Source organism: Hyla sarda, unplaced genomic scaffold, assembly GCF_029499605.1.
Source record: "Hyla sarda isolate aHylSar1 unplaced genomic scaffold, aHylSar1.hap1 scaffold_1528, whole genome shotgun sequence".
Classification (NCBI taxonomy): Eukaryota; Metazoa; Chordata; class Amphibia; order Anura; family Hylidae; genus Hyla; species Hyla sarda.
In genome coordinates this window covers 39,070-60,140 of record NW_026608163.1, presented here as the reverse complement: position 1 = coordinate 60,140, position 21,071 = coordinate 39,070, and the positions used below count along the sequence as shown (strand labels likewise).

Here is a 21,071-nt window from a genome sequence, read left to right as displayed (position 1 = left end):
ACACACCTACCTTTGTTGCCTGCAGATGCCTCCTTGGCTGTCCCCAAACGGTATCAAACCAACACCCACGGGAAGCTGTAAGCATAGAGGACATGCCTGCACCCCATTGGACTTACCTGTGTGGGTTAAACCCGGGTTATTTGACAACCTATGGCGGTGATGGTTCTGCTCAGGCAGAGCAGTGCTGATGCTCCTCATAAAGCTGTCGCTGCTGTGAAGGTTCTAGGTGACATCACAAATCCCTATGGTTACATACACAACAAAGCTGGGTTGTTGTTGTTTACACTCTGCAAGGCCTGTGGAAGTGAGTGACATCATAGCACTGTAGTTCTGAGGGTTCTAGATGGATGCAACAATCTCCTGTTGCTTCTATGAAGGCCATAATAGACGACATCACCAAACAGCTCCATAGTCACATACACAGCAAAGGAGAGATGTTGTTTACACCTAGTGATGTCAGTGGTATTGAGTGACATCACAGCACAGTGCTAAGGCTCCTGGGCCTGGACACAGCAGCGGCTGCAATATCTCAACGGAGAATACGTTTATATATATGTGTGTGTGTGCGCGTATATATATATATATATATATATATATATATATATATATATATATATATATATATATTTCTCCGCCGAAATCACTTTTAAACCCATTTCCACCTTTTTTTCCCTTCTCTTCCTCTTACTTTTTTTTCACGTTTTTTTACGTTTTTCTCCTTTTCGCCTCTTTTCTGGGCGTATTATTCTTCTTTTTCTTCTTTTTTTTCGTCTAATGCATACCCCATCAGTGCAGCAATGCTTATTCAATACCGCCAGCAGATGGAGACACTGGGGGATAATTTTCTAAGGATTTATACTGATTTTTCCTGTCTGAATTTGTCGCACAGAAAGTTGCAGGCCAAATATGTGTGACATTTCTGCGACTTTAGCTTCTAGAGCATTTTTACAACATTATACATAGGTGCTGAATACATAAAAAGCGACTGTTCAGCGACAGACAAGTCGCATCGGCTGAAAGTAGGCCAGAATGTCAGTCCATGTTGGAGCAGGTTTAGATACAGTCTAAAGTATAGATCTCAAAGTCTGTGCACAGAATTTAGCAAGGGCCTCGCACCTTCTGATGCATCAGGTAGGTGCACAATAGCATAGCCTAACCCTCTGTACTTTGGTCTATATTGATGCGGGACATAGACAGCCAGCTGATGACCAATCCATTAGTGCAATGGATGGCTGGAAGCATTTGTCTTTGCCTTTGCAATACCACAGAAGCAATGCATGGTCAATGTACAGCAATGACACACCTGTGTGAACAGCCAGGAGACCCCCCCCCCCCCCCCATGTTATGTTACATAGTTACATAGTTAGTACGGTCGAAAAAAGACATATGTCCATCAAGTTCAACCAGGGAATTAAGGGGTAGGGGTGTGGCGCGATATTGGGGAAGGGATGAGATTTTATATTTCTTCATAAGCATTAATCTTATTTTGTCAATTAGGAACATTCAGCACCCACCCGCTATCAAGGCAGCTGCCTATCATGTCATGCCCTACCTGCACAGGTGTGCTGGCTACTCAAATGATCCAATTAAGGAGGCCATTTAGTCAGCAGCAGCAGAAGTCCTGTGCCTGGACGCTCCAACAGCGGCCAGACACAAGCAGAAGCAGAAGCAGCAGAAGCAGCAGCAGCACCACCTTTTGTTTTTTGGCTGCAGCAGCAGCAAGGCCCACAGGGCTGGCTAGCTGGCTAGCCAGCAAGCAGGTAGCAATGAAAGTAGGAATCTTTCTTTTTAACCCTGTAAGGGGGTGGTGCACTGTACCCGAAGATACTGCCATATCGGGTCAATCCATAGGGCGACGGAAGCAAGCTTCGAAATCGGCCCCCGTTCTCAAAAATCCATTTAATATATGGTCCCCAGATAGGGGACGTATCAGATATTAAACTGATAAGAACAGATACTACACTTGATCTTAGCCAAAAGGCCGAGAAGCGATAACCGTGAAAGGGGCGGGCCCAACAAGGTGCCCTTCATGGGCACTATCACTGCTTGCTGTCAGGGAGGCTGCCAGACAATTTTCCATGCACACTCTGGGCTGGGGGGCAGTCAACCACCAGTACACACAGCAGAACCTAAACCCATACCATTATTGCTAAGCAGCAAGACAGGGGCCCATGCACTCCCACGGGGCCTTTTTAAATGCAATCCATAACCCGGATTTGCCAGGAACCCTTCTTACTCCTCCTACTTGCATGTGACACTGGGCTTAGGATCTGCATAGGAAACACACACACAAGCACACACCTACCTTTGTTGCCTGCAGATGCCTCCTTGGCTGTCCCCAAACGGTATCAAACCAACACCCACGGGAAGCTGTAAGCATAGAGGACATGCCTGCACCCCATTGGACTTACCTGTGTGGGTTAAACCCGGGTTATTTGACAACCTATGGCGGTGATGGTTCTGCTCAGGCAGAGCAGTGCTGATGCTCCTCATAAAGCTGTCGCTGCTGTGAAGGTTCTAGGTGACATCACAAATCCCTATGGTTACATACACAACAAAGCTGGGTTGTTGTTGTTTACACTCTGCAAGGCCTGTGGAAGTGAGTGACATCATAGCACTGTAGTTCTGAGGGTTCTAGATGGATGCAACAATCTCCTGTTGCTTCTATGAAGGCCATAATAGACGACATCACCAAACAGCTCCATAGTCACATACACAGCAAAGGAGAGATGTTGTTTACACCTAGTGATGTCAGTGGTATTGAGTGACATCACAGCACAGTGCTAAGGCTCCTGGGCCTGGACACAGCAGCGGCTGCAATATCTCAACGGAGAATACGTTTATATATATGTGTGTGTGTGCGCGTATATATATATAATATATATATATATATATATATATATATATATTTCTCCGCCGAAATCACTTTTAAACCCATTTCCACCTTTTTTTCCCTTCTCTTCCTCTTACTTTTTTTTCACGTTTTTTTACGTTTTTCTCCTTTTCGCCTCTTTTCTGGGCGTATTATTCTTCTTTTTCTTCTTTTTTTTCGTCTAATGCATACCCCATCAGTGCAGCAATGCTTATTCAATACCGCCAGCAGATGGAGACACTGGGGGATAATTTTCTAAGGATTTATACTGATTTTTCCTGTCTGAATTTGTCGCACAGAAAGTTGCAGGCCAAATATGTGTGACATTTCTGCGACTTTAGCTTCTAGAGCATTTTTACAACATTATACATAGGTGCTGAATACATAAAAAGCGACTGTTCAGCGACAGACAAGTCGCATCGGCTGAAAGTAGGCCAGAATGTCAGTCCATGTTGGAGCAGGTTTAGATACAGTCTAAAGTATAGATCTCAAAGTCTGTGCACAGAATTTAGCAAGGGCCTCGCACCTTCTGGTGCACAATAGCATAGCCTAACCCTCTGTACTTTGGTCTATATTGATGCGGGACATAGACAGCCAGCTGATGACCAATCCATTAGTGCAATGGATGGCTGGAAGCATTTGTCTTTGCCTTTGCAATACCACAGAAGCAATGCATGGTCAATGTACAGCAATGACACACCTGTGTGAACAGCCAGGAGACCCCCCCCCCCCCCCCCCATGTTATGTTACATAGTTACATAGTTAGTACGGTCGAAAAAAGACATATGTCCATCAAGTTCAACCAGGGAATTAAGGGGTAGGGGTGTGGCGCGATATTGGGGAAGGGATGAGATTTTATATTTCTTCATAAGCATTAATCTTATTTTGTCAATTAGGAACATTCAGCACCCACCCGCTATCAAGGCAGCTGCCTATCATGTCATGCCCTACCTGCACAGGTGTGCTGGCTACTCAAATGATCCAATTAAGGAGGCCATTTAGTCAGCAGCAGCAGAAGTCCTGTGCCTGGACGCTCCAACAGCGGCCAGACACAAGCAGAAGCAGCAGAAGCAGCAGCAGCACCACCTTTTGTTTTTTGGCTGCAGCAGCAGCAAGGCCCACAGGGCTGGCTAGCTGGCTAGCCAGCAAGCAGGTAGCAATGAAAGTAGGAATCTTTCTTTTTAACCCTGTAAGGGGGTGGTGCACTGTACCCGAAGATACTGCCATATCGGGTCAATGCATAGGGCGACGGAAGCAAGCTTCGAAATCGGCCCCCGTTCTCAAAAATCCATTTAATATATGGTCCCCAGATAGGGGACGTATCAGATATTAAACTGATAAGAACAGATTTTTTTTTTTTTTTTTTTTTTTTTTTTTTTTTTCCTCAGTTACAGACTATTGTTCAAGCGATCATCAGGTCACCTACCAAAACTCATCACTTCTAAACAAAGTCTGAAAAAACATCATGCGGAAAAATATCTCAATAAGAAAACTATAAGAGAAGCACAAATTCAAAACCTTGATCAGGATACTTACAACTTTCTCCATTCCTTGTATCTCCAAATCTTTTCAGCCTCTTCCTCTCCCATTCTCTTCTTGTCAAATAGAAAAATAATAAACAACCTTCCAAAAAAAAGTCTCTTCAACTCCCTTGGAGAAATACACACATTTTTAAAAACAAGCAGGTTTCTAGAATCCCATAAAACTTCTTTAAAAACAGAAAATACAATCCAGCTTTCACGTGTGTCCTCTCTCCTGCTAAAATCCTGACCAATAAAAATCTTCTCAAAATTAAAATCAACATATCCCGTGATTGCAGAAAAAAACCTCTGTAGAAGCATAAAAAATTCTCTTGCATAAAAACAGTTCCAAAATAAGTGCACTGTATCCTCCCTGCCTCCACAACCCTCTCTTGGACATTTCTCGCTCACTCTTATTCCTCGTCCATTCAGGAAAGCTCTGGTTGGGAGGCAGCCATGAAAAGTCATCCAGTTTACATCTCTCTGTCTATTCGATAATCCTCTAACATTAAAAAGATTCCAGATCTTCACAGACTGAGCAGTAGTGCAGAATGGTACTTCATATAATCTCTCATTTTTTCTTATTTCATTTTCAATTTTCTTTTTCTCAGGTTTTCCCAGGGAACTCAAACCAAATTGATCACTGAAAGACCTGAGAACCACATAGAAGGTAGGTATAACTTGCGCTATTGGTCTCCTCAGATCCTTCTCACACCAGCCCCATTTGGAAAACAACCATCCTGCCAAATACCTGCTCATGTCTGCCACCCAATTATTACACTGAGACACTTTATAAATTAAAAGAAAGTAATGAGTCTTTAAAAACAGATTAATATCCGGGAAATTATATCCGCCTTTCTTCACGCTCTTCATCACTTCCTCCCTCTTCATCTTTTCCATCTTTGAACCCCAGAAAAAAATAAACAACTTCCTTGTCATCCTTCTGGTCCATAATTTGCCGGGTGGGAAAACCATTGCAATATATAATAGTAGTGGCAAAATTACTGCCTTTAAAATCAGAACTTTACCTTTAAGGGACAAGTTTCTCAATTTCCAAAAAGATAATTTCTTCTCTATCTTCTCCTCCAACTTCTCATAACTTTTCCCTCCTTTTAGATTTTTTTCAAAAACAACTCCTAACACTTCAATATCTTCCTTCTCATCCACGCCATCCACCACCACTTTTCCTTGCTTTCCAAAATTACTCAATTGGCACTTCCCCCAATTGACTTTCATACCAGCAATACAACAAAAAATCTTTACATGCAAATTCACTCTGTTAAGATCAGCTTGGGAAGTGCAAGTAAAAACCACATCATCCATGTAACTTAAAACCTTCAAATTCCTTCCATTACTTCCCGGGATAAAAACACCACTCACACATTTGTCCTTCTGTACATTTTTGAGCAAGGCCTCAATGACACAAATGAATAAAATTGGGGAGAGTGGGCATCCCTGTCGTACTCCTGATAAAATATTAAAACCCGGCCCCACATGTCCATTGACTAAAATCTGACTTCTTGCCCCATAATAAAAACTTTTAATCACAAACAGTAGCTTCTCAGGAATACCCATATGCTTTAAAACCATAAACATAAAATCATGAGCAACTCTGTCATAAGCTTTTTCAAAATCAATGGATTCCACAAAAAGTGCATTCTTATTAAAATTACTATAATAAATAGAGTCTCTTAAAACTAATAAATTATCAGTTATTCTCCTATTTGGCACTGCACAAACTTGGTATTCTCCAACAAGGTGCTCAACTATGTCACTCATCCTGTTCGCCACAATCTTTGCAATGATCTTATAATCTGTATTCAATAATGTGATCGGCCTCCAGTTTTTCAAATCTCTTTCATCACCTTTCTTATGTATCAAGGTAACAATTCCTTTCTTCATAGACTCCGCTAAAATACCTGAGTTAAAAACATATTGCACCACCCGTGTAAAATCTTGCTTTAAAATATGCCAAAAAACTGAATAAAACTCAAAGGGGAGGCCATCACAGCCCGGTGTCTTCCCTTTCGCTGTCTTGTCCAGAGCCTGCTTGATCTCCCCTTCACAAACTTCCTCAATTAAAAATGCACTTTTTCCTTCAGGGACATTATTCTCTAAAATATTACAATAATCATTCATCTCCGTCTCACTGGCTCTGCTCTTATTACTAAAAAGTGTTTCATAAAATCTGCCAATCTCCTTCACCATCTCATCACCAACAACTTCCCCTGTAGGAGTTAAAACAGACTTAAAAACACCCCTAGCATTAAAACATTTTTTAAAGAAATATCTTGTACATTGTTCATTTTCCTCCAAATGTTGAACTTTGGATTTAAAAACAATATTTCTACCTCTTTCCAACAACCTGTTCTTCATCTCAATTTTCACCTTCTCAATTTCCTCCTCCACCTCCACACCAACATGTTTAAACTTAAAGAGAGTTTCTAAACGTGAGATAAGCCTTTCATAACCCCTCCTCTTTTCTTGTGCCCTCCTTATGCAAATGAACTTAAAATACTTAGCAAACTCACTTTTTGCCCAATCCCACCAAGCTAAAACATTACTAAAAACAGATTGTTTAGAAGTACAAGATAAAAAAAAATCTTTAAAACCGGCCATTACTTCTTCATCTTCTAGTAGACTTACATTTAATTTCCAGAGCCCTCTACCAAAATGAAAGGACTCTGCAATACTTATTTCTGCCGACACCATCTTATGATCTGAGAAAGTTGACATCATTTGATTGCACCGGACCACCTTAATCCCCTCAGAGACAAGAATGTAATCAATCCGGGATTTACAGCGGCCACTATCTGATATATAGGTGTATCTTTCATCAGTGCTAACCATCAGTCCCACATCAGAATAATGTAAGTCTTGAATAATTTGGTTTAAAACATTTGAAGTAATATCAGTTCTAACCTTAGCAGAGCTCTCACGATCATTGACGGATCTAATGCAGTTAAAATCACCAACAATAATAGTACCATCACGACCAGGAATAAAAAGTTTAAGAGACTCTAAAAATAACACACGTGCCTGTTTTTCTGCTGGCGCATATACATTAAAAACTCTCATTCTCTGGCCTAAAAACTCAAAATTTAAAACCATACAACGACCTGGTACTAAAACTTGGCAATTTAAAACTTTAATGTCCCTGTTACACAATAAAATCCCCACACCTTCATTTTTATTCTCTGTGCATGTAGACCAAAAAGACTGCCCTCTCTTCCATTCATCTACATAAGGTGCAGACTTAATTGCACACTCCTGTAAACAAAATATATCTCCCTTCACATTCTCCAAAAAATCAAAAACTGCTGCTCTTCTGATGGTTGTTCCTATACTCCGAACATTAAGAGTAGCCACAACCAATGCCATTAAAAAGGAAAGAAGGCAATCCATTTTCTTAACATCCATTTTAACTAGAAGTTAGTATTCTGACCTTCAACCTTCCTTAGCAGCTTCCCATAGCAATCAGGCGACCCCACTTGAGAGTCCCTGTCCATCATTTTCTCACCTCCATACACAGGATCCGTCTGATCCCCTGACCAACTCCCTTTCTTACACCTTTTACTTTTACCTTGAAAGCCTCCATTTGCATCTTCATCTTCATCTTCCCCCTCCTCCTCCTCCTTCTCCTCCTCTTCAGATGTTACATTCTCCTCCCCACTAATCACCCTCTGCCCAGGTGTTAGGGATCTCTCACTCTCATTCTCCTGAAACTCCATCCCCTCCTCCTCCCCCACCACTGGGTTTGGGCATTCAAAATCCTCAATTGTTTCTTCACATGGGGGAACCTCCCTACACACAGTCTCCACACTCTCCACCACTTTCTCTTTTTTCCCTTTACGTGCTTTCTTCTTACTGACCTCAGTAAACTCTTCACCAACACCAGTCTCCTCACAATGCACACCAGTGGAGTCACCCTCCTCCCCTTTTCCAGATTTTTCCTGAGTATTCATGTGCTGCACTGTCACACCTGCTGCACTCCCTTTTACAGAGTTCTCGTCAATCACCTGAGTCACCTCAGCATTCACACCAAAAACACGTGGAAATGGCCTTTCTCCTCTTTCCTCTCTTCTATTTCCTGCTGCGTCAGCATAGCTCATTTTCTTTCTATACCATAAGCTGCATCCTCTAGCCAAATGCTCCTCACTACCACAGATATCACACGTTTTCTTCTCAGTACATTCACCCGAGTTGTGACCTGATTTCCCACAATTCCTGCAGCATACTCCTTGCTCAGGGCAAGACTCCTGTACATGTCCATAAGCGTGACAACGTCTACAGTACTGCAACTGTCCTTCATAAAAACAAAAACCTCTTTCTCCTCCAATAGAAAATACCTGTGGTATACTCTTCCTTCCCTCTTCCATTCCTTCGTCCTTTTTAAATTTTACAACAAATTTCCTTTTACAATTAAAGTACCCATGTCTGTTCTTGAGTCTTCCAAGAAATTTAACTTCATCACAATATCGGTACAAAAAATTGGTCACCATCTCATCCGAAACCTTCGGGTTGTACATATGGACTATAACAACCTTAGACATATTCATGAATAATGGCTCCACTTTCACCTTACTCATTATAGCTGGCTCATTCCTCCTCTTCATCACTTCTAAGTCCATGTAGACCCTCTGGCAAACCTCAGAATCATAAAAGGTTATATCGTAAATACCGTGCCTAGGGAAGTCTCGCATAGCGATTACATGCCATACCTGAAGGTACTGGAGCTTGCGAAGAATCTCCAGCACAACTTGATCCAATCCAATCGTCCCCCGGTGTTCGCCAGGAACGTAAATCCGCACCGTATCCTCGAGTCCTCTCTCCGCTCATTTTTGCAGGTTAAGATACCCACTATCGCAACCCAGTAACAATCCAGGGCCCCCCGCAAAAGAGGGCCCCGATCACCACCCCTTCCGACTCCTACCCTGCCCGGTAAACCGCACAGGATCTTAGCCAAAAGGCCGAGAAGCGATAACCGTGAAAGGGGCGGGCCCAACAAGGTGCCCTTCATGGGCACTATCACTGCTTGCTGTCAGGGAGGCTGCCAGACAATTTTCCATGCACACTCTGGGCTGGGGGGCAGTCAACCACCAGTACACACAGCAGAACCTAAACCCATACCATTATTGCTAAGCAGCAAGACAGGGGCCCATTGCACTCCCACGGGGCCTTTTTAAATGCAATCCATAACCCGGATTTGCCAGGAACCCTTCTTACTCCTCCTACTTGCATGTGACACTGGGCTTAGGATCTGCATAGGAAACACACACACAAGCACACACCTACCTTTGTTGCCTGCAGATGCCTCCTTGGCTGTCCCCAAACGGTATCAAACCAACACCCACGGGAAGCTGTAAGCATAGAGGACATGCCTGCACCCCATTGGACTTACCTGTGTGGGTTAAACCCGGGTTATTTGACAACCTATGGCGGTGATGGTTCTGCTCAGGCAGAGCAGTGCTGATGCTCCTCATAAAGCTGTCGCTGCTGTGAAGGTTCTAGGTGACATCACAAATCCCTATGGTTACATACACAACAAAGCTGGGTTGTTGTTGTTTACACTCTGCAAGGCCTGTGGAAGTGAGTGACATCATAGCACTGTAGTTCTGAGGGTTCTAGATGGATGCAACAATCTCCTGTTGCTTCTATGAAGGCCATAATAGACGACATCACCAAACAGCTCCATAGTCACATACACAGCAAAGGAGAGATGTTGTTTACACCTAGTGATGTCAGTGGTATTGAGTGACATCACAGCACAGTGCTAAGGCTCCTGGGCCTGGACACAGCAGCGGCTGCAATATCTCAACGGAGAATACGTTTATATATATGTGTGTGTGTGCGCGTATATATATATATATATATATATATATATATATATTTCTCCGCCGAAATCACTTTTAAACCCATTTCCACCTTTTTTTCCCTTCTCTTCCTCTTACTTTTTTTTCACATTTTTTTACGTTTTTCTCCTTTTCGCCTCTTTTCTGGGCGTATTATTCTTCTTTTTCTTCTTTTTTTTCGTCTAATGCATACCCCATCAGTGCAGCAATGCTTATTCAATACCGCCAGCAGATGGAGACACTGGGGGATAATTTTCTAAGGATTTATACTGATTTTTCCTGTCTGAATTTGTCGCACAGAAAGTTGCAGGCCAAATATGTGTGACATTTCTGCGACTTTAGCTTCTAGAGCATTTTTACAACATTATACATAGGTGCTGAATACATAAAAAGCGACTGTTCAGCGACAGACAAGTCGCATCGGCTGAAAGTAGGCCAGAATGTCAGTCCATGTTGGAGCAGGTTTAGATACAGTCTAAAGTATAGATCTCAAAGTCTGTGCACAGAATTTAGCAAGGGCCTCGCACCTTCTGATGCATCAGGTAGGTGCACAATAGCATAGCCTAACCCTCTGTACTTTGGTCTATATTGATGCGGGACATAGACAGCCAGCTGATGACCAATCCATTAGTGCAATGGATGGCTGGAAGCATTTGTCTTTGCCTTTGCAATACCACAGAAGCAATGCATGGTCAATGTACAGCAATGACACACCTGTGTGAACAGCCAGGAGACCCCCCCCCCCCATGTTATGTTACATAGTTACATAGTTAGTACGGTCGAAAAAAGACATATGTCCATCAAGTTCAACCAGGGAATTAAGGGGTAGGGGTGTGGCGCGATATTGGGGAAGGGATGAGATTTTATATTTCTTCATAAGCATTAATCTTATTTTGTCAATTAGGAACATTCAGCACCCACCCGCTATCAAGGCAGCTGCCTATCATGTCATGCCCTACCTGCACAGGTGTGCTGGCTACTCAAATGATCCAATTAAGGAGGCCATTTAGTCAGCAGCAGCAGAAGTCCTGTGCCTGGACGCTCCAACAGCGGCCAGACACAAGCAGAAGCAGAAGCAGCAGAAGCAGCAGCAGCACCACCTTTTGTTTTTTGGCTGCAGCAGCAGCAAGGCCCACAGGGCTGGCTAGCTGGCTAGCCAGCAAGCAGGTAGCAATGAAAGTAGGAATCTTTCTTTTTAACCCTGTAAGGGGGTGGTGCACTGTACCCGAAGATACTGCCATATCGGGTCAATGCATAGGGCGACGGAAGCAAGCTTCGAAATCGGCCCCCGTTCTCAAAAATCCATTTAATATATGGTCCCCAGATAGGGGACGTATCAGATATTAAACTGATAAGAACAGATACTACACTTGATCTTAGCCAAAAGGCCGAGAAGCGATAACCGTGAAAGGGGCGGGCCCAACAAGGTGCCCTTCATGGGCACTATCACTGCTTGCTGTCAGGGAGGCTGCCAGACAATTTTCCATGCACACTCTGGGCTGGGGGGCAGTCAACCACCAGTACACACAGCAGAACCTAAACCCATACCATTATTGCTAAGCAGCAAGACAGGGGCCCATTGCACTCCCACGGGGCCTTTTTAAATGCAATCCATAACCCGGATTTGCCAGGAACCCTTCTTACTCCTCCTACTTGCATGTGACACTGGGCTTAGGATCTGCATAGGAAACACACACACAAGCACACACCTACCTTTGTTGCCTGCAGATGCCTCCTTGGCTGTCCCCAAACGGTATCAAACCAACACCCACGGGAAGCTGTAAGCATAGAGGACATGCCTGCACCCCATTGGACTTACCTGTGTGGGTTAAACCCGGGTTATTTGACAACCTATGGCGGTGATGGTTCTGCTCAGGCAGAGCAGTGCTGATGCTCCTCATAAAGCTGTCGCTGCTGTGAAGGTTCTAGGTGACATCACAAATCCCTATGGTTACATACACAACAAAGCTGGGTTGTTGTTGTTTACACTCTGCAAGGCCTGTGGAAGTGAGTGACATCATAGCACTGTAGTTCTGAGGGTTCTAGATGGATGCAACAATCTCCTGTTGCTTCTATGAAGGCCATAATAGACGACATCACCAAACAGCTCCATAGTCACATACACAGCAAAGGAGAGATGTTGTTTACACCTAGTGATGTCAGTGGTATTGAGTGACATCACAGCACAGTGCTAAGGCTCCTGGGCCTGGACACAGCAGCGGCTGCAATATCTCAACGGAGAATACGTTTATATATATGTGTGTGTGTGCGCGTATATATATATATATATATATATATATATATATATATATATATTTCTCCGCCGAAATCACTTTTAAACCCATTTCCACCTTTTTTTCCCTTCTCTTCCTCTTACTTTTTTTTCACGTTTTTTTACTTTTTTCTCCTTTTCGCCTCTTTTCTGGGCGTATTATTCTTCTTTTTCTTCTTTTTTTTCGTCTAATGCATACCCCATCAGTGCAGCAATGCTTATTCAATACCGCCAGCAGATGGAGACACTGGGGGATAATTTTCTAAGGATTTATACTGATTTTTCCTGTCTGAATTTGTCGCACAGAAAGTTGCAGGCCAAATATGTGTGACATTTCTGCGACTTTAGCTTCTAGAGCATTTTTACAACATTATACATAGGTGCTGAATACATAAAAAGCGACTGTTCAGCGACAGACAAGTCGCATCGGCTGAAAGTAGGCCAGAATGTCAGTCCATGTTGGAGCAGGTTTAGATACAGTCTAAAGTATAGATCTCAAAGTCTGTGCACAGAATTTAGCAAGGGCCTCGCACCTTCTGATGCATCAGGTAGGTGCACAATAGCATAGCCTAACCCTCTGTACTTTGGTCTATATTGATGCGGGACATAGACAGCCAGCTGATGACCAATCCATTAGTGCAATGGATGGCTGGAAGCATTTGTCTTTGCCTTTGCAATACCACAGAAGCAATGCATGGTCAATGTACAGCAATGACACACCTGTGTGAACAGCCAGGAGACCCCCCCCCCCCATGTTATGTTACATAGTTACATAGTTAGTACGGTCGAAAAAAGACATATGTCCATCAAGTTCAACCAGGGAATTAAGGGGTAGGGGTGTGGCGCGATATTGGGGAAGGGATGAGATTTTATATTTCTTCATAAGCATTAATCTTATTTTGTCAATTAGGAACATTCAGCACCCACCCGCTATCAAGGCAGCTGCCTATCATGTCATGCCCTACCTGCACAGGTGTGCTGGCTACTCAAATGATCCAATTAAGGAGGCCATTTAGTCAGCAGCAGCAGAAGTCCTGTGCCTGGACGCTCCAACAGCGGCCAGACACAAGCAGAAGCAGAAGCAGCAGAAGCAGCAGCAGCACCACCTTTTGTTTTTTGGCTGCAGCAGCAGCAAGGCCCACAGGGCTGGCTAGCTGGCTAGCCAGCAAGCAGGTAGCAATGAAAGTAGGAATCTTTCTTTTTAACCCTGTAAGGGGGTGGTGCACTGTACCCGAAGATACTGCCATATCGGGTCAATGCATAGGGCGACGGAAGCAAGCTTCGAAATCGGCCCCCGTTCTCAAAAATCCATTTAATATATGGTCCCCAGATAGGGGACGTATCAGATATTAAACTGATAAGAACAGATACTACACTTGATCTTAGCCAAAAGGCCGAGAAGCGATAACCGTGAAAGGGGCGGGCCCAACAAGGTGCCCTTCATGGGCACTATCACTGCTTGCTGTCAGGGAGGCTGCCAGACAATTTTCCATGCACACTCTGGGCTGGGGGGCAGTCAACCACCAGTACACACAGCAGAACCTAAACCCATACCATTATTGCTAAGCAGCAAGACAGGGGCCCATTGCACTCCCACGGGGCCTTTTTAAATGCAATCCATAACCCGGATTTGCCAGGAACCCTTCTTACTCCTCCTACTTGCATGTGACACTGGGCTTAGGATCTGCATAGGAAACACACACACAAGCACACACCTACCTTTGTTGCCTGCAGATGCCTCCTTGGCTGTCCCCAAACGGTATCAAACCAACACCCACGGGAAGCTGTAAGCATAGAGGACATGCCTGCACCCCATTGGACTTACCTGTGTGGGTTAAACCCGGGTTATTTGACAACCTATGGCGGTGATGGTTCTGCTCAGGCAGAGCAGTGCTGATGCTCCTCATAAAGCTGTCGCTGCTGTGAAGGTTCTAGGTGACATCACAAATCCCTATGGTTACATACACAACAAAGCTGGGTTGTTGTTGTTTACACTCTGCAAGGCCTGTGGAAGTGAGTGACATCATAGCACTGTAGTTCTGAGGGTTCTAGATGGATGCAACAATCTCCTGTTGCTTCTATGAAGGCCATAATAGACGACATCACCAAACAGCTCCATAGTCACATACACAGCAAAGGAGAGATGTTGTTTACACCTAGTGATGTCAGTGGTATTGAGTGACATCACAGCACAGTGCTAAGGCTCCTGGGCCTGGACACAGCAGCGGCTGCAATATCTCAACGGAGAATACGTTTATATATATGTGTGTGTGTGCGCGTATATATATATATATATATATATATATATATATATATATATATATATTTCTCCGCCGAAATCACTTTTAAACCCATTTCCACCTTTTTTTCCCTTCTCTTCCTCTTACTTTTTTTTCACGTTTTTTTACTTTTTTCTCCTTTTCGCCTCTTTTCTGGGCGTATTATTCTTCTTTTTCTTCTTTTTTTTCGTCTAATGCATACCCCATCAGTGCAGCAATGCTTATTCAATACCGCCAGCAGATGGAGACACTGGGGGATAATTTTCTAAGGATTTATACTGATTTTTCCTGTCTGAATTTGTCGCACAGAAAGTTGCAGGCCAAATATGTGTGACATTTCTGCGACTTTAGCTTCTAGAGCATTTTTACAACATTATACATAGGTGCTGAATACATAAAAAGCGACTGTTCAGCGACAGACAAGTCGCATCGGCTGAAAGTAGGCCAGAATGTCAGTCCATGTTGGAGCAGGTTTAGATACAGTCTAAAGTATAGATCTCAAAGTCTGTGCACAGAATTTAGCAAGGGCCTCGCACCTTCTGATGCATCAGGTAGGTGCACAATAGCATAGCCTAACCCTCTGTACTTTGGTCTATATTGATGCGGGACATAGACAGCCAGCTGATGACCAATCCATTAGTGCAATGGATGGCTGGAAGCATTTGTCTTTGCCTTTGCAATACCACAGAAGCAATGCATGGTCAATGTACAGCAATGACACACCTGTGTGAACAGCCAGGAGACCCCCCCCCCCCCCCATGTTATGTTACATAGTTACATAGTTAGTACGGTCGAAAAAAGACATATGTCCATCAAGTTCAACCAGGGAATTAAGGGGTAGGGGTGTGGCGCGATATTGGGGAAGGGATGAGATTTTATATTTCTTCATAAGCATTAATCTTATTTTGTCAATTAGGAACATTCAGCACCCACCCGCTATCAAGGCAGCTGCCTATCATGTCATGCCCTACCTGCACAGGTGTGCTGGCTACTCAAATGATCCAATTAAGGAGGCCATTTAGTCAGCAGCAGCAGAAGTCCTGTGCCTGGACGCTCCAACAGCGGCCAGACACAAGCAGAAGCAGCAGAAGCAGCAGCAGCACCACCTTTTGTTTTTTGGCTGCAGCAGCAGCAAGGCCCACAGGGCTGGCTAGCTGGCTAGCCAGCAAGCAGGTAGCAATGAAAGTAGGAATCTTTCTTTTTAACCCTGTAAGGGGGTGGTGCACTGTACCCGAAGATACTGCCATATCGGGTCAATGCATAGGGCGACTGAAGCAAGCTTCGAAATCGGCCCCCGTTCTCAAAAATCCATTTAATATATGGTCCCCAGATAGGGGACGTATCAGATATTAAACTGATAAGAACAGATACTACACTTGATCTTAGCCAAAAGGCCGAGAAGCGATAACCGTGAAAGGGGCGGGCCCAACAAGGTGCCCTTCATGGGCACTATCACTGCTTGCTGTCAGGGAGGCTGCCAGACAATTTTCCATGCACACTCTGGGCTGGGGGGCAGTCAACCACCAGTACACACAGCAGAACCTAAACCCATACCATTATTGCTAAGCAGCAAGACAGGGGCCCATTGCACTCCCACGGGGCCTTTTTAAATGCAATCCATAACCCGGATTTGCCAGGAACCCTTCTTACTCCTCCTACTTGCATGTGACACTGGGCTTAGGATCTGCATAGGAAACACACACACAAGCACACACCTACCTTTGTTGCCTGCAGATGCCTCCTTGGCTGTCCCCAAACGGTATCAAACCAACACCCACGGGAAGCTGTAAGCATAGAGGACATGCCTGCACCCCATTGGACTTACCTGTGTGGGTTAAACCCGGGTTATTTGACAACCTATGGCGGTGATGGTTCTGCTCAGGCAGAGCAGTGCTGATGCTCCTCATAAAGCTGTCGCTGCTGTGAAGGTTCTAGGTGACATCACAAATCCCTATGGTTACATACACAACAAAGCTGGGTTGTTGTTGTTTACACTCTGCAAGGCCTGTGGAAGTGAGTGACATCATAGCACTGTAGTTCTGAGGGTTCTAGATGGATGCAACAATCTCCTGTTGCTTCTATGAAGGCCATAATAGACGACATCACCAAACAGCTCCATAGTCACATACACAGCAAAGGAGAGATGTTGTTTACACCTAGTGATGTCAGTGGTATTGAGTGACATCACAGCACAGTGCTAAGGCTCCTGGGCCTGGACACAGCAGCGGCTGCAATATCTCAACGGAGAATACGTTTATATATATGTGTGTGTGTGCGCGTATATATATATATATATATATATATATATATATATTTCTCCGCCGAAATCACTTTTAAACCCATTTCCACCTTTTTTTCCCTTCTCTTCCTCTTACTTTTTTTTCACATTTTTTTACGTTTTTCTCCTTTTCGCCTCTTTTCTGGGCGTATTATTCTTCTTTTTCTTCTTTTTTTTCGTCTAATGCATACCCCATCAGTGCAGCAATGCTTATTCAATACCGCCAGCAGATGGAGACACTGGGGGATAATTTTCTAAGGATTTATACTGATTTTTCCTGTCTGAATTTGTCGCACAGAAAGTTGCAGGCCAAATATGTGTGACATTTCTGCGACTTTAGCTTCTAGAGCATTTTTACAACATTATACATAGGTGCTGAATACATAAAAAGCGACTGTTCAGCGCCAGACAAGTCGCATCGGCTGAAAGTAGGCCAGAATGTCAGTCCATGTTGGAGCAGGTTTAGATACAGTCTAAAGTATAGATCTCAAAGTCTGTGCACAGAATTTAGCAAGGGCCTCGCACCTTCTGATGCATCAGGTAGGTGCACAATAGCATAGCCTAACCCTCTGTACTTTGGTCTATATTGATGCGGGACATAGACAGCCAGCTGATGACCAATCCATTAGTGCAATGGATGGCTGGAAGCATTTGTCTTTGCCTTTGCAATACCACAGAAGCAATGCATGGTCAATGTACAGCAATGACACACCTGTGTGAACAGCCAGGAGACCCCCCCCCCCCCCCCAATGTTATGTTACATAGTTACATAGTTAGTACGGTCGAAAAAAGACATATGTCCATCAAGTTCAACCAGGGAATTAAGGGGTAGGGGTGTGGCGCGATATTGGGGAAGGGATGAGATTTTATATTTCTTCATAAGCATTAATCTTATTTTGTCAATTAGGAACATTCAGCACCCACCCGCTATCAAGGCAGCTGCCTATCATGTCATGCCCTACCTGCACAGGTGTGCTGGCTACTCAAATGATCCAATTAAGGAGGCCATTTAGTCAGCAGCAGCAGAAGTCCTGTGCCTGGACGCTCCAACAGCGGCCAGACACAAGCAGAAGCAGAAGAAGCAGCAGCAGCACCACCTTTTGTTTTTTGGCTGCAGCAGCAGCAAGGCCCACAGGGCTGGCTAGCTGGCTAGCCAGCAAGCAGGTAGCAATGAAAGTAGGAATCTTTCTTTTTAACCCTGTAAGGGGGTGGTGCACTGTACCCGAAGATACTGCCATATCGGGTCAATGCATAGGGCGACGGAAGCAAGCTTCGAAATCGGCCCCCGTTCTCAAAAATCCATTTAATATATGGTCCCCAGATAGGGGACGTATCAGATATTAAACTGATAAGAACAGATACTACACTTGATCTTAGCCAAAAGGCCGAGAAGCGATAACCGTGAAAGGGGCGGGCCCAACAAGGTGCCCTTCATGGGCACTATCACTGCTTGCTGTCAGGGAGGCTGCCAGACAATTTTCCATGCACACTCTGGGCTGGGGGGCAGTCAACCACCAGTACACACAGCAGAACCTAAACCCATACCATTATTGCTAAGCAGCAAGACAGGGGCCCATTGCACTCCCACGGGGCCTTTTTAAATGCAATCCATAACCCGGATTTGCCAGGAACCCTTCTTACTCCTCCTACTTGCATGTGACACTGGGCTTAGGATCTGCATAGGAAACACACACACAAGCACACACCTACCTTTGTTGTCTGCAGATGCCTCCTTGGCTGTCCCCAAACGGTATCAAACCAACACCCACGGGAAGCTGTAAGCATAGAGGACATGCCTGCACCCCATTGGACTTACCTGTGTGGGTTAAACCCGGGTTATTTGACAACCTATGGCGGTGATGGTTCTGCTCAGGCAGAGCAGTGCTGATGCTCCTCATAAAGCTGTCGCTGCTGTGAAGGTTCTAGGTGACATCACAAATCCCTATGGTTACATACACAACAAAGCTGGGTTGTTGTTGTTTACACTCTGCAAGGCCTGTGGAAGTGAGTGACATCATAGCACTGTAGTTCTGAGGGTTCTAGATGGATGCAACAATCTCCTGTTGCTTCTATGAAGGCCATAATAGACGACATCACCAAACAGCTCCATAGTCACATACACAGCAAAGGAGAGATGTTGTTTACACCTAGTGATGTCAGTGGTATTGAGTGACATCACAGCACAGTGCTAAGGCTCCTGGGCCTGGACACAGCAGCGGCTGCAATATCTCAACGGAGAATACGTTTATATATATGTGTGTGTGTGCGCGTATATATATATATATATATATATATATATATATATATATATATTTCTCCGCCGAAATCACTTTTAAACCCATTTCCACCTTTTTTTCCCTTCTCTTCCTCTTACTTTTTTTTCACGTTTTTTTACGTTTTTCTCCTTTTCGCCTCTTTTCTGGGCGTATTATTCTTCTTTTTCTTCTTTTTTTCGTCTAATGCATACCCCATCAGTGCAGCAATGCTTATTCAATACCGCCAGCAGATGGAGACACTGGGGGATAATTTTCTAAGGATTTATACTGATTTTTCCTGTCTGAATTTGTCGCACAGAAAGTTGCAGGCCAAATATGTGTGACATTTCTGCGACTTTAGCTTCTAGAGCATTTTTACAACATTATACATAGGTGCTGAATACATAAAAAGCGACTGTTCAGCGACAGACAAGTCGCATCGGCTGAAAGTAGGCCAGAATGTCAGTCCATGTTGGAGCAGGTTTAGATACAGTCTAAAGTATAGATCTCAAAGTCTGTGCACAGAATTTAGCAAGGGCCTCGCACCTTCTGATGCATCAGGTAGGTGCACAATAGCATAGCCTAACCCTCTGTACTTTGGTCTATATTGATGCGGGACATAGACAGCCAGCTGATGACCAATCCATTAGTGCAATGGATGGCTGGAAGCATTTGTCTTTGCCTTTGCAATACCACAGAAGCAATGCATGGTCAATGTACAGCAATGACACACCTGTGTGAACAGCCAGGAGACCCCCCCCCCATGTTATGTTACATAGTTACATAGTTAGTACGGTCGAAAAAAGACATATGTCCATCAAGTTCAACCAGGGAATTAAGGGGTAGGGGTGTGGCGCGATATTGGGGAAGGGATGAGATTTTATATTTCTTCATAAGCATTAATCTTATTTTGTCAATTAGGAACATTCAGCACCCACCCGCTATCAAGGCAGCTGCCTATCATGTCATGCCCTACCTGCACAGGTGTGCTGGCTACTCAAATGATCCAATTAAGGAGGCCATTTAGTCAGCAGCAGCAGAAGTCCTGTGCCTGGACGCTCCAACAGCGGCCAGACACAAGCAGAAGCAGAAGCAGCAGAAGCAGCAGCAGCACCACCTTTTGTTTTTTTGGCTGCAGCAGCAGCAAGGCCCACAGGGCTGGCTAGCTGGCTAGCCAGCAAGCAGGTAGCAATGAAAGTAGGAATCTTTCTTTTTAACCCTGTAAGGGGGTGGTGCACTGTACCCGAAGATACTGCCATATCGGGTCAATGCATAGGGCGACGGAAGCAAGCTTCGAAATCGGCCCCCGTTCTCAAAAATCCATTTAATATATGGTCCCCAGATAGGGGACGTATCAGATATTAAACTGATAAGAACAGATACTACACTTGATCTTAGCCAAAAGGCCGAGAAGCGATAACCGTGAAAGGGGCGGGCCCAACAAGGTGCCCTTCATGGGCACTATCACTGCTTGCTGTCAGGGAGGCTGCCAGACAATTTTCCATGCACACTCTGGGCTGGGGGGCAGTCAACCACCAGTACACACAGCAGAACCTAAACCCATACCATTATTGCTAAGCAGCAAGACAGGGGCCCATTGCACTCCCACGGGGCCTTTTTAAATGCAATCCATAACCCGGATTTGCCAGGAACCCTTCTTACTCCTCCTACTTGCATGTGACACTGGGCTTAGGATCTGCATAGGAAACACACACACAAGCACACACCTACCTTTGTTGCCTG

At 44.4% G+C, this 21,071-nt stretch overlaps 6 non-coding genes and 1 pseudogene across 6 annotated transcripts; all 7 read right to left on the bottom strand.

Annotated features, from left to right (window-relative positions):
• Positions 1-1,802: 1,802 nt before the first annotated feature.
• LOC130309395 (U2 spliceosomal RNA) lies at positions 1,803-1,993 on the bottom strand. Its single transcript, XR_008858069.1, has one exon. It is a non-coding gene; the product is annotated as a U2 spliceosomal RNA (small nuclear RNA).
• Positions 1,994-4,067: 2,074 nt separating this feature from the next.
• Positions 4,068-4,283, bottom strand: LOC130309398 (U2 spliceosomal RNA; annotated as a pseudogene).
• A 7,170-nt stretch (positions 4,284-11,453) lies between these two features.
• On the bottom strand, positions 11,454-11,644 carry LOC130309387 (U2 spliceosomal RNA). Its single transcript, XR_008858061.1, has one exon. It is a non-coding gene; the product is annotated as a U2 spliceosomal RNA (small nuclear RNA).
• Positions 11,645-13,731: 2,087 nt separating this feature from the next.
• LOC130309385 (U2 spliceosomal RNA) lies at positions 13,732-13,922 on the bottom strand. Its single transcript, XR_008858060.1, has one exon. It is a non-coding gene; the product is annotated as a U2 spliceosomal RNA (small nuclear RNA).
• Positions 13,923-16,010: 2,088 nt separating this feature from the next.
• LOC130309376 (U2 spliceosomal RNA) lies at positions 16,011-16,201 on the bottom strand. Its single transcript, XR_008858051.1, has one exon. It is a non-coding gene; the product is annotated as a U2 spliceosomal RNA (small nuclear RNA).
• A 2,078-nt stretch (positions 16,202-18,279) lies between these two features.
• On the bottom strand, positions 18,280-18,470 carry LOC130309384 (U2 spliceosomal RNA). The gene has a single exon (XR_008858059.1). It is a non-coding gene; the product is annotated as a U2 spliceosomal RNA (small nuclear RNA).
• A 2,085-nt stretch (positions 18,471-20,555) lies between these two features.
• On the bottom strand, positions 20,556-20,746 carry LOC130309383 (U2 spliceosomal RNA). Its single transcript, XR_008858058.1, has one exon. It is a non-coding gene; the product is annotated as a U2 spliceosomal RNA (small nuclear RNA).
• Positions 20,747-21,071: the final 325 nt, after the last annotated feature.